The 13,126-nt window shown below is 40.6% G+C and overlaps 1 protein-coding gene across 1 annotated transcript in view; it reads left to right on the top strand.

Annotated features, from left to right (window-relative positions):
- The first annotated feature begins 397 nt into the window (after window positions 1-397).
- The window catches only part of DAAM2 (dishevelled associated activator of morphogenesis 2), a 201,005-nt gene continuing 188,276 nt past the window's right edge, over window positions 398-13,126 (top strand). Inside the window, exon 1 of the mRNA XM_050314848.1 lies at window positions 398-504. The gene's annotated coding sequence lies outside the window, so the exon portion shown is untranslated. The remainder of the gene's footprint in view (window positions 505-13,126) is intronic.

Genomic DNA, 13,126 nt, shown 5'->3' with positions numbered 1-13,126 from the left:
GTAAGAGACCTCTATGGCAGGCCTGATTCAAACCCTCTTTAGACACAGCTGAGAGACTGGAAAACCACTTTCCAAATGGGGACTTACATGACAGATAGTTACATCTTGGGTGTGGATATAATATATCATGGACAGAAAAGTACAGAGATTGTCTTTTGCCTAGGACTTATACAACCACATCTGTAGTTCCCAACTGTTTCCTCCCTGACCCCCCTGGGAGGGGTTTTCTATCCAAGAGTGTAAAAATTACAGACACCCCCCTCCAAAACTGCAGTCTGAACTCTACCTAGAGAAACTTTTAGATTGTTCATTCCATAAATATCTCTTACAGGCTGTCTGACGTCAGAGGATTTGGAGAGAGAGGCTGGTCTGAAAGTGAAAACAGCAGCAGTTCCAGTCTCACTACAACAGCAGTGCCAGAGAGAGGAGCAGCACAGGCACTTCTATGTGGATTACGGGACTGCAGAAGAGAGAGGATCCACACAGAGACACGGATACTACAGTGTAAGTGCAGCTGCTGCAGAAAATCTTTTCAAGTTTTTGCTTGTTTTCAAGAACAAATCCTTGCAAGTATGGCTTCTTTTTTTTTTTTTTTTTTTTTTTTTTTTTTTTTTTTTTTCCCTTCTCTGAAATATCCTGAAGCCAGCTTGGCAGCATACAGGATTCAGGTTTAGCTTGATTGCATCTCCCAAAGGTATGCAGAGGGGCTGACGGTGCAGGCATTTGCACTGCATGTGTACGTGGATGGAGGTGACAGGGGATGAGAGAGGTCTAAGGAGAGGGAGAAGGGGAAGGTCGTATCTTTGGAAGCCTGTGAAACTAATTGAAATGCAGCTAGTTCATGTTCTGGTAGCAGGAAAGCAAAATCCCAGATAAGCCTTAGGCAAAACCCAACTTCCTTAGGCAACTCTACGATGTGAGATTTCTTTTTTTTAACTCTTTAATCCCCTGCCATACTGTGCAGCAAGCAGTTCATCTTTCCTTTTGAGGATGATGGGCAATTTTCTGGCCCCTGACAATGAAGTCCTATCCCACTCTGTGTGCAAGGCTACTGATAGTAACACATCCTAACACAAGTATGGGGATTCACTTGCTTAAATCTGACAAATTTATCACCTTGAGCCTTAGTATCTCACTTGATACTAAGGGCTTTCCAAAGAACCCACTGCTTCCATAGAGGAGAGGTGTCTCTCACATCCAAAACTTTGCTGTAACAGGGTCATACATGAAAAGGTCAGCTACCACAAGAAGAATCTCCCTGTGTAAAACTTTCAGAGGTACTGATACAGACACATAGTCCAGGTCCCAAGTAAAAATTCTTAGTAATGTTTTTAAAACCTCAACAGTCCAGAGATTCCCAAACCTACTCTATAAGTAGGTGTTGTTTTCAGTGGAGCATACAGCTGTATTTATTTCCAACAAAATTCTGTGCTGCATTCATTTAATTAACCTTATCTCCCCCACCTCACACCTGGATGTGCCTTCTCCATTCCTCAAGCAGAGATGGGAGCAGTTCTGGGGACAGCTTCCTCCATAGCTGTCATCTTCATTGACATCTTCTGTAATGGGATCCATGACAGAAACAGCTTGCTTCCCCAAGTGTGTGGAACAGTTTGATGCCTCCTGTGTGAAGCTGACATACTTAGCAAGCACTTGTAATTGTAGCAAGCTCTTTGCCAGCAGGAGCATTGTTGGCCTGTGCAGTTGCTGGAAGGAGAGATGATGCCCTTGAGCATAAACACAAAGCTGGGCTGAGGAGCAGGAACCATGTGAATTGCACAGCACAATGCACCATGCTGTTAGCAATTGGCTCCAGCCAACAAGCTCTCACAAGAAAGGCTGCAAGTCAAGGTTCCCTGCATTGAGCTGTTCTGGTAATGGAGTAAGTCTGCGGATACTTTTCCTTTTCAGGGTGGCAGAGTGGTTGTTGGGGCAGGGAGAAGGAAGTAAAGGAGGAAAAGCGAGGACTGGGAGGAGGGAGTTTTACTCTGCAAAATGAAATTGAGCAAGTGTAGTTAGCTGTGCTGAAAGTAACTGCGGGTTGATGTAACGGCTGTGCTGGCTAATGTAATGAAGGCAGATGTTCAAGGTCTAATCCCCCCTAAAAGATGCCATGCCATGCCATGCCATGCCAAGCATGAATAGGAGAAAAAACAACTGCATTGACTGCATGGTGTAAGGGAGCATGTGTTCTCAAATGCACATCCTGCAGGGATGTACTTTGGAAGTGTAGTCTCCAGACTTGGACGGAATCGTATTGGGATCTGAGCTGCTTTACGGTGACATATTACAATTATTTTCCTCTCCCCAATTTATTTCTTGTCAGATTTTGTTTCCAGTAGCCTAGCAATTCCTTTTGAAGAACCTGCTTTATTTTCTTAACAATATTGACTGGAAATGTAAAACTAAAGAAAAATCCTTAAGAAATGTAGTAACTTGTTAGAAACCTATATGCCCCAATAAGAACTTGAGAGCTGTCACAGCCAAGACAAGTGTCTGGGAGCCACAAACACTTTTTATCTGGTTCAGCAGTTGGTCTGTATGAAGTGCATTGGGCAATACAGGCTGAATATGTAAAGAATGGCTGAAAGATGAGGGGGTGAGAAAAGGAGCTAAGGAGGAGATAATTCCATGTTTGGGGTGTTCTAATCTGACTGTTTCTCTTCTGTCTTATTAGTCCTCTCTCTGTCCTCCAGCTCAGCATCCCACTAAGTAAGCAACACTACCTGCAGGGGTTTGCAAGTCTGGAAATTCCTTGTGGGCTGTTGTGTTTCAACAGGAAAGTTGCACACTGAGTGGAAGGATGGGAGGAGAAATGGGGAAGGAGATATTGATCTGGCAGGAGATAAATTTAGTTCTAATGAGAATGCATGGGTTTTCTCTCAGCACCTCTCATCAGAGTTTGGATGAGGTTATACCAGCCAGGAAATTGCTAGTTCTACTACTGGTGGACACTGACCCTGGAAGCAAGAGAAACAAACACAATATGGACAAGGCAGGCAGCTTTTCACTGTTGGAGCTTATGACAGTCACAGTGCAACCCTGAGGTTTTAAAAGTCTATATTATGTGTTATGAAGTGTAGTCTCATGGTTTCACAGAGCTGAGTAAGCAAATTCCCTGGATATCCTAGTGGCTTTACAACACTGTATCACTTGTCTGCTGCTATCACTGCTGTTGGTTTTAGCTGTGCTCCTTATGTGTAATTCTGTTCATCTTGAAATCAGTCACAAAAAGTTTTCTCCCAAAGTCCACTATCCATGATGTGCACTGACTGTACTTCATTGGCAGGGAAGCTCAGCAAGAGCTGAGCAGCATCTTGAAGGCATCTCCCACATAGTTTGGTTTCACTCCATCTGCTTTAGTTGACATAAAATTCCCCCAGGGTCCAATGGAATCCCAGAAACCCATCTAGTCCCTCCAGGCCAGACATCTGACTTAGAGATTGAGCAACCAGGGGACACTGTTTCCTGACACTTAGGGGAAGGATGTGTGGGAGGTTTGGCTTTCAGCACTTTAATTGCTGTGAATTTTCAAACCTGGGTCAGTCCTATGGAGAACTGACCCTCTTTCCCTTCCCTGCCCCTGCAGCCCCAAGGCAAGCACAGCATGTTCCTAAATTAAAAGAAAGCTGACTGCTCTGATTTTCATTGGATGAAAGAGTTTACATGATTTTCCCATGCTTTTTGTTTTGTTGGTTATTGACAGTGGTGTCTTATGTGGCTTTTCTGTTTACCAGTTTTTCTTCCTAATATCACACTCCTTTAAACTGAGGCACGTGCAGAAAAGTGGTAGTTTTCAGTATATATATTAACATGCAGTTGGTCTGATTAATTTCTCATATTTCTGCAATTCCACTTAACAGTGGAGTTACTTCTGTTTGGCACAACTCTGAGTCATTATCAGGCAGAGGACTTCTTATCTTCCAAGCTTTGTGTAGGTATTAAATTTCATGACGCTTTGTAAATTATTTACATGGGATTTATTGGGTTGGATTCTCAGCCACTGAAAATAGGCATCAAGGCTCCAGTGTAGCTTTCACAAATATGTTCTAGCTGAGGATTTAGCCCAGTGTCTTCATACTGATAGTGAGTGACCTGAGTGAGACACAGAGAGTACAAGTCTTCTCTCATCTGTACTAGTCAAAGTTTTCTGTACCTCTGTATTGTTCAAGAAACTTATTTCATGCTTCAATTGTAAATAAGTCCAAGTAGCATCAGAGAAACAGAGGCCCAAATTGTGCAAAGTAATCTGTAATTTTGGCTCTTTATTTTTAGTGTCTTTCAAGACACCAAGACACTCAAAAGTTGAGACAGCCAAAATTATAAGCTCTTTCTGAAATGCTGGCCGACGGCTATAGCAAATCTACACACAGTGCATTTGATTTTTCTCACATACTTTTTACAGCAGTGTAGCTCTCTGAAGGTCAGTGGAGCTACTGCTGTTTTACAGCAGTAGAAGTCACAGAGGAATGTGTCCCATGTTGCCGGAAGCTCCCATGACCTTTGCTATGTCAGTCCTGTACTCACGTTCTGTTTTTCTTGACATGTCCAGAATGTATCCAGCTTTGATTTGCTGAGAACTATATAGCCATATGCCCATGAATACATCAGACCCTGAGCAGTGCTATTGGTAGTGTAGCCTCAAGCTGTCTTGGTGCTGTGTGTTAAATGTGTACTTGATAATGCTCAAGCAGGCTTTTCCCTCCCTGAGGCTTTGTGTCTGGTTTGTTTGCTGCCCCAAATTCATGATCCGTGTTAGATTTATATTTTCAGTTTTCCACATGGTATTTCAACGCTTGAGATTTTGGTCTCTCTGGTGGATCTCTATGGTATCAGATAATGTCTTCTAATAGTAGACGTTTTCTAGACTTGGGACAACATGGAGTAACAAATCTGACCAGGAAAGGCTTGGGGGTTTTGGATTTAGTAAAAGAGTTATTCTGAGAGTATGGCAGGCTTATACCAGTTATAAGATTTCTCTGGAGTTAGAAATTAAAGATCAAGGTAGAAAGAAGAAAGTAGATAACAAAAGGAGGAGATCAGAAGGCTTGCTGTAATTCAAGGAGTGGGACTGGGAGATCAGAAGGATGTGTTTAGACTGCGTGAAAATGGAATTAGAGGTAACCTTGAGTAACTGAGAAAAACTTTGGCAGCAAGAGAGGCTTCTACCCTGAATAACAATTACTTTCTGACTTCCCAGTAATAATCACTGTAGTTGATATTTCTACTCATGAGCTTTTAAGTTCATATTTGCTTTTGCTGAAGAGTATTTTTCTCTTCACTTTGTCCCAAGATGACTTAAATCCAGGCAATGTATGTGCCAGCCCAGTCTTCTTTGAATTGGGGACAAAGCTGATTTGTGAGACCCAACAACTCTCTTCTGTCTCCTTGGTGTATTTCTTTTTCAAAGGAGGCATAAACAAGGACTCATTTTTACTGATACCGCTTTTATTATTCAAGGCAGTGATTTGGGGGGCTTTGCATTTGTTTGCGTGTTGGAGGGGCAATGTTTTTAAAGAATTGAATTACTGAGCTCTGAAGTCCTAAGAGATAGAAACTTTCACTGTCCCCTGTTCGTCTTTAAATAGTGTGGTCAGGGCCAATTTAACTTCTTAAGATCTGATCTGAAGATGTGTTCTCAGGAGATTTTCATAAACTAAATACACAAACACACACACACACACACAAAGGAGAAGGAACATTTCTCCCAACGAGCACAATCCAGGTTGGATTTATTGTGAAGAAGTCATGCAAGAATACATTTCAAGGGTTTAATATCACATGGCAATATTCTCTTCTCTTAAGACAAGAGGAAGGAAGAAATGTGGTAAGAAATGAAAAATCTTGGAGGACAGGTCTGCTGGTAGCTATTAAACATGATAATCTGGCTGTACTCCCATCTCCAAGTCTTGAACAATTAAAAAGATTGAGGAGGAGTAGGATTAGACTATATTTGGTATTTTTATATCCTTTCTCTAACCATCTGCAGCTGACCATTACTTGGAGATAGGGTACTGTTTTAGATGGACTTCTGACTCTTTTTAGTAACTTTTATATTCCTGTGGTATTTGAGAAAGAAAATACTGTGGAAATCCTCTAATGTTTCAGCTATTCTGCAGGGTAGAAACAGTCATATATGTAAAATGTGGGCTGAAAAACCTGACCAGTTGCATCACAAACCTCTGGAAACTTATTCACATTTTGGAGTTAAGTATCAAGAATACATGTGAAGAAACTATAGCTTTTTTTTTAGCGTTGTCTCTGTCTCCTGGATATTGAAAAAAGGGATCAGCATCTCTCCTCGTCCAGTGGTTGAAAAGTGGATTACAATTTTCCACATCTTTTTTGTGGAAAAGATTTAATTTGCTAGCCCCCTCCAGTTATTTTTTGGAAATGTTTTGTATTTTCTTTTGCATTTAAATATTTCTCTAAATCTAAACATTTATAACAGGCTTACTCATTAATAGTATGATTATTGCTGATATTTTCATAACTAACAAATATTTTGGTTCTTCCATTTTCCAGGAAAGCTCTGTGCTTTAAAAATAAAAAAATTTAGACTATTTTAAAATGTTTCATGCTGGTCTTGAAAAATCATTAATCTCTTTGCACGCTCTTGGTCCTGTACTGACTGCCATCTGTTTTCTTTCAAACCTCCAGAAGGCTGTGACAGAAATACGTGGGAATTCCATGTTGTTCTGCATCAGCCTGCCAATTCTGCTCCTTGCCTTGTCAGGTCGAAGCGAACAACCTTTTCAAGAAGGAATGAAACAACTGTGGAACTGTACAAGTATCTTTGTTTCTGCTGATCTGTACGTAGAAGTTTCCTGGACTCTTCTAGAGCTGTAATGTGATTTCCCTCTAACATGAAGCTATTTTTTCTCCCCAAGTATTTTACAACAGTCCAGTCCCTCTAAAAACATGTAATCAATACATCATCAGCCTACAATACAGCAAATTCTGTACTTTACACTGGTTTAAGATCAAACCCTAAATGCTGTGGGTATTTTATGACCATTAGGTTGATTGTTTCTGATAGAGCTGAGTCAATGTCAATGGACTGTTTCTATTCACCCACTAAGAATTAAATTATGAGAATATTTTATTGTCTGCAATCATATACTGTATAAATATGTGAGGATAAGTCATGGATGTGTGGAAGATAAAGTTAGTAATTTATTCTTTGCATTCAGTGTTTTCCTTTGGAAAATTCCAAGCACTTTATCAACATTAATGGATTTGGCATTTTGGGAAACAAAGGCACAGATTTCTCAGATGCTTGCAGACTTATCAGAGTCTGTACTATCATGTAAGTACTCACACTGCAGATAGGTTAGAGACCCATTTTTTTTCAGGTAGCTTTATATCCTCTCAAGTATTGCCACAGCAATTAAACTAAAATATATAAAAACATCTTTATCATTATGTTGCATTTAGCCTCCTGCCTGGTAGACAAGCCATATATTCACCAAAATCATATTTCTCCCAGAATGCAAGTACATCACCTTACTACAGAGTGGATACTTCTCCCCTTTCTTACTTTCTCCCCCATACCTGTGTTTTTACTTCCCAGAGCCTATAGTTACAAGTCCCATTCTTCTTGCTCCTACTCTCCACCCTTCATTTAGGTTTTTGCCTGTACTGAGAGTGTGGAACTCAGGTACTGCTGATGCAGATTGTAAGAGAACTGCCCTACTAGGCTGAATGGGTTTATTTGTTAGATAAAACAGCACACATCTGTGGAGAGGGTTTGCCAGGATATCATTCTTCCTTACAAATGTTATCAGGAATGGAGCCATCCACTAGTGCAGACAGTCTTGGTTTTCTCACTGACTCAGTGACCATTAGGCTGGGATTCCTGGACTGTGAGTACCTTGCTTAAATCCCTTTGGCAGAATCCTGACCCCCTCCAGGCAGGCGACCCCCATCAGCATGTGCACAACAGATGAAAGAAAGCAAGATCTTGACCAAACATGAGGAGACTTCAGTCCTTTGCTACTTTTGCAGCCGTGTATACAGCGGGAACCAATTAAACTGTTTCTAACTGAGTGCACAGAGAGACGGTTGGTTTTGTTCTCGCCTGTGCTCTGATCTGTCAGCATCCTCCTGCACTGTTATGCAGGGATAGAGTAATAACCATGTGAGGGTCCTGCCAATATGAACTGTCTTCCAACTGTGCCCTACTGAGATATGAACTTGCCCTCATTGCTTGTTTCATACTTTCACTGCCCTGTGGGTCAGGCATCCCAATGAGTGAATCTCTCTGGCTCTGTTGTAGAGGTCCTGAAATGTGTTGCCAATGACAGAAGTACAAAGCTTGACCTTAGCCTTTTATCATCAGCAGGATTCAAGCAGTCTGTGTGAATGTTACAAAGTCTTTGGCACTCACCATTACAAAGTTATAGGGAGAAAAACAGATGCATTTTCTGACTAGGGGAAATTTTCCTTGCGGGACCCATGAATTGTTTTCCAGCTGTGTCTGGGCTTATCTAGAATAGCTTCATGTACCTGCTGGGGGAGATGTGTTAAGCTATAAATGTCCTACTGTGCCCTTCATGACAAATTTTATGTTTAATCAGAGGCAAAATTTAGCAAGCAACTCCTCACTGCCTCATTCCCTGCTTATTTTCAGTGGTGATGTTTATTATGTTCATATCTATTGGGACATCTCCAGTGGCCCATGCTCTTTCTCATTTACACATCTGTTAGTGTAGCTAATCTACTGTGAAACGGGAGCCTTATCTAAGAAAATACTAGCTGTAAATACAAGCTATCATAATATATTAACACTTTCTTATGATATTACTGTATTTTTGTTAAAAGGCAGTGTAAAAATGCCACTTCATTAGTTTGAGTGTCAGATTTCAATTACTGGCCTTGATTTCTGCAAGATATATCAACATACAATTCAGATTACATACATACAATTTTTTTTCCTCATTTTGACATATATAAAAAATATCTGTAGCTTTCTGTATTTTTATCCACAGATTGGACTAAATTATGATCTCTAGAATCAGATATCAGAGGCCAGGGAGATGATATTACACGTTTTTACGACGAAATACCTGATTTGTCACTGTCACCTGCTTTAAATGAAGAATGAAAATGGCTGCCTCACTTCAGGCTGGAAAACTTATCTAATTGTTTCCCACTGGTCACTTGAAAAGGCTCATGTTAATATGTGACAGTATCGGAATAAATGTGCTGTGGAGTCTGCTGGACTGCACATCACATGTAGTCATGTCATATGACACATGACACAGTTGCCTGTGATTGTAGCAAACAAGATGTGATGACCTTGTAGTCTTATACGGCCATGCATGCACATGACCCAGAATCCAATTGACCACCCTACAGGCTCTGGTGACACGTGGGAGTGCAGCAAATTAAAATGGAAGCACATGGCAAAAGAGTCCTCTCTGTGTTTTGCCTTTTCTTTCAGGGATGTTGCCTTATGTCTTTTATCCAAACAGCCTACTGAGGAAACATGTCTCTGAGCTATGATGAAACAACGCTAGGAAGGCTGTGTTCAATTCTGGGTACTTAATGCTAAGTGGTTACACAGGGAAGGGGAGAGATAGGCATCTGTCGTTTTTTCTTTGAGCCCTCATTGGTCATGGTCTCTTGGGATTTTTTAGCTCCTTCAGGAGTAAACAATTCACAAAGAAGCTGGAGGGAGCTGGGCAGTTTGGTGCCAGACTGGGGGGCAACACCTCCAAGAGAAATGGGAAAAACTCTCTGACTTCCATTAGGAATTCTTCTATTGTTAATCCTGGACTTGCTTCTGCTGGCTGACCCCAGACATTAACTTGAGGTTTGTGCTTTCCAGTGTGTTATCTATCTATCTATCTATCTATCTATCTATCTATCTATCTCTCTATCTATCTATCTATCTCTCTATCTATCTATTTGCTTGCTTGTAAAGGAGTGGCCCAGCCTGCATGGATGTATAAGCTTTATTTTCTAGATTTCATGTTCCATCTCTGTGACCCTAAATCCATGAGTTGTCTAGGTTCCTATATTTGTTGCCTTTGGAATTTTAAAGCTTGTTACTAGCATTTTGGAGGCTTGTTTCTAGGGCTGCATTCTGCTATTTAATGTGGATCTTATGCACTGCATCTTGTGACACTAACAGGGTGGGGAATAATGAGCCCTGTAGCCTCAGTGAAGCTCATGGAGAAATTCACTCACCGGTGTTGTAGAAGCAGTTTTCCCAGTTCTGTGATACTTAGAAGCAGTCTAAAAAGTCTCCATGTAGAATAAGATGCCATGCTGGGTTTGTTTAGCATTTCTGGGCTTCAGATATATCTGAGCATTCCATGAAGCTTCAGAGTCACAGCAAATGTTGTACTGCTCCCAGGCAAATGCACTCAGGCTGGAAGTTGTTCATCGGTCATTGTGCATGGCTCTTGAAACACCAAGCCCACTTTTACATATTCACTGAGCAGAGACATAGTAATCACTGCATTATATTAGCGTCTGTGTATCTGACACACCCAGTGATTTGTTTGCAGACTTTCCCACACCCTCAGAGTTGCCACTTCTTAGTTTGGGTCATTTTTACCATGGCTGTGTCAGATGTCATTTTCCCTCCAGATATTTTTGGGTGTAGCTGATTGCAGCAGGGAGAGAGATGCCTTTTGCATCTCACCTGTGTTGTGTCATTAGAGAGCATTAAAGCAATCAGGCAGTTGGACTAGCAGATCACTGGAGGTGCCTTCCAAATGAACTGTTCTAATTCTATTTCTATTCTATTCTACTCCTGCTTATGGGAGGTGTTTTTTCAGTTTGGTTTGGTTTCCAGTTTTTTTACTAAGTACCTTCTATCCATATATTTACATCTGTTCATTTCTTTTGTCCTCCTTTCTTTATCTGGGAGAGGAGTGTCATAGTCATAGGCCCAAGGATCTGATATGGGCCTTATTAGACCTGACCACATTGAACCACTGGGCCAACACAGGCCTTTCATTTTCTTACTGCCATTTAGAATCAGTAGGAGAATTTTGTTAGACTTATACTTTATTTGATCTGTCTGATGTGTCAAAAGTCTGTGTGGTTATATTTATTAGTATTTTATGATTTTTTTTTTGCCTTGCTTGACCTGTGTCAGCTATTGGAAGCTCTCTACTGTAAAATATGTCAGAGGTGACTAAATGGCCTCTTGTCCTGCTTGCTTTGCTAATTATGCTGAGCCAAGCAGTATCTATTGGAAGGGCTTTGTCAACTCAAGGAAACTAATGAGTTGTAGGTAGGAGCTTTGCTGCTGGTTTGGCCAATAATTAATTACAGGCTGCAAACTTCACAGGTCCCAAAAGTTAAGCAAACTCCATCTTGCTTAACACTTGGATAAGATACCAAAGGCTATACAAAGCAGTGCTGATCATTTAGAGGTGTGTGTCAATTCTGATTTAGGTTTAAGACCAAAATCTGAGGAATATGATATTATAAGAGTTTCTTCTCTGTGTTCCACAGTGCTTTTGAGCACTAAACTAGTAATCTCTGAAGAGAGAATTCAAGAGTTTGGACTATTAGAAAACATAATCTATGAAATAAAGTAACAGTTTGGGTCAGTACTTTATCGTGTTCAGTTATATGCACATTCTCAGATACTTATAATTAGGTATGCTAAGAATGGGACACAGTCTAATATATCTTTGAATTGTAGTTTCTCTATGTCATATGTATATTCTCTATGTCTTATACTTGTTTCTGACTCAACACAGACACTGAATAAACTATCCTCTTCCAAAAAAATGTTAATATAGGTGGTCTCTTGGACTTTCCCATTCTGTGTCTGGGAGTTGTGTTATACTGGTACAATTGTGTTATACTGATACAAGACCACATTTACAAAAATATTTCTTATCTGTTAATGCTTCAGTTTTTGTGTTGAAAGTTTATATAATTTATGATGTTACCAAAACACCTCAGCTCAGATTTTTGGCTTTGGCCTGTAGGGCTTTTTTTTTTTTTTTTTTTCCCAGAATTGGTGAGCATCCATATCAGCAGTTGACTTCAAAAAGAGTTGTGGGTGCAAAGGCACTGTCACTTGACCAAGGTCACAGTGATGGTCAGGATCAGAGCTCCAAAGGGCAGTTTCTGGCTCCAAGTAAATAAACACAAATGACAAACTGGCAGAAACTTCTGAACTGTGGAAGCATCTTGTATAGCTGCACCTTCAGAAATGAGTCTTGTCTTCCATAATAAGATTTAAGCAGCTACCTTTTTATAATGATAATATCTATTGCCACCTGTGCAGTGGCAGTAACTACCAGGGAAGTAGGAATTATTGTACACTACTGAAGGCATCTTTTTGCACTGCAGTGATTGTTTTTAAAATATCACAGCTTGGGAATTGCTAGGAATGCTCCTCTTATGTTGGCTTGGCACTGATCTACCTGGTTGCAAAGTGTGAGCCAGTGCTTCTTCATTTTCTTCCCCACTTACCACGATTGGCTCTGTACCAGACAAGCGCTGCTCTTTTTTTTTTTTTTTCCCTTTTTATTTGTGTCCACTGAAGTAAGTTTAAGGTTTCCTAGAAAACTCAACAGCTATAGAAAACAGCATATTGGAGTGGCACCACAGTCTCATTCTCTCTTATAGTATCAGCTGAATTGGCTGGGGAGTTCTGGCTGCACCTTTTCAAAAAAACAGTAATTTCCCTGAGCTCTCATTAGCACACTCTGGTGATTGGGGTGCACCATGCTGAGCAAAACCTCCACATACTTCAGGACTAATGTAATCTAGTTTTTTGTCTGAGGTTTAAGCATGATTTGAACTGAAACAGAAGCAAGGCTGGAGAAGTGGACTAAACGTTTTTCTCATTTAGCTGAGTTGTCTAAACGCTGGAGACTAAGATGAGCTTGTGCAGTCTGAGTCAGGATTATTATACTTCTTTTAGAGAGCACAGAGTCAGAAACATGAATTGGCTTGCCCATGACCACACGGAAGTGCACACCTAGTGTCAGCATTACAGTTTTGTTACTCAGAAGTGCACAGATCTGCAACACATATCGCACTTCTTCCCATCTCTAGGTGCCATAAAGACTGCTTGCAAGGGGTCAAGAGCATACTCTTTGTTACCTTGATGATTTTCATGAGTATGATTTTTCTCTTCTATTGT

This window comes from Myiozetetes cayanensis, unplaced genomic scaffold, assembly GCF_022539395.1.
Source record: "Myiozetetes cayanensis isolate MyiCay16 unplaced genomic scaffold, myiCay2020 scf2-11, whole genome shotgun sequence".
NCBI classification, from domain to species: domain Eukaryota; kingdom Metazoa; phylum Chordata; class Aves; order Passeriformes; family Tyrannidae; genus Myiozetetes; species Myiozetetes cayanensis.
This window is presented reverse-complemented; position numbering and strand designations above follow the sequence as displayed.